The sequence below is a fragment of the Acomys russatus genome, chromosome 28, assembly GCF_903995435.1.
Source record: "Acomys russatus chromosome 28, mAcoRus1.1, whole genome shotgun sequence".
In the NCBI taxonomy this organism is placed as follows: Eukaryota; Metazoa; Chordata; class Mammalia; order Rodentia; family Muridae; genus Acomys; species Acomys russatus.
This window is the reverse complement of record NC_067164.1, coordinates 23,669,297-23,670,059: the sequence shown is the minus strand read 5'-3', so window position 1 is coordinate 23,670,059 and position 763 is coordinate 23,669,297.

The window sequence follows — 763 nt, the reverse complement described above, 5'->3', positions numbered from 1 at the left end:
AGGGGGTGAGAAAAACCGAAAAGAGGGAACCTCTGCCTCAAGTGGAAAAGCAAAGGTGACTGGCTCCTGAGGACCGACACCTGAGGTTGATCTCTGATCTCCAAAGGCAGTGTGCATGCTCATGCGCACACACACACACACACACACACACACACACACACACACACACACAACACACAACACAACACAACACACATGCATGCAGTCACTCACGCATGCACAAGAAGACATGATGGACTGGGCCAGGCTAGTCTAAGCTATTCAAGACAGGTCCTGCCTGAGCTTGCTTACCTGAAGCTGCGGGCCTATCAGCTCCCTTTTCTTTGTCTACATTAACCAATCCAAAATCAGGACAAGGGACTTTATCTCAAGGGTGATGGTTTCATTTTTTATTTTTTCCGGAGACAGGGTTTCTCTGTGTAGCCTTGGCTGTCCTGGAACTCACTCTGTAGACCAGGCTGGCCTCAAACTCACAGAGATCCACCTGTCTCTGCCTCCCAAGTGCTGGGATTAAAGGCATGCGCCACCACGCACCGGCTGTAAGTGTCGTGGTTTTGATGAGAATGGCACCCATAGGCTCATAGATTTGAGTACTTGTCATCAGGGAGTGGCATGATTTAAAATGATTAGGAAGTGTGGCCTTGTTGGAGGAAGTGTGTCAATGGAGGGTGGGCCAGGCCAAGTGTCTCTCTTCCTGCTGCCTGTGGATCCAGATGTAGAACTCTCAGCTCCTCCTCCAGCACTGTGTCTGCCTGCGTGCTGC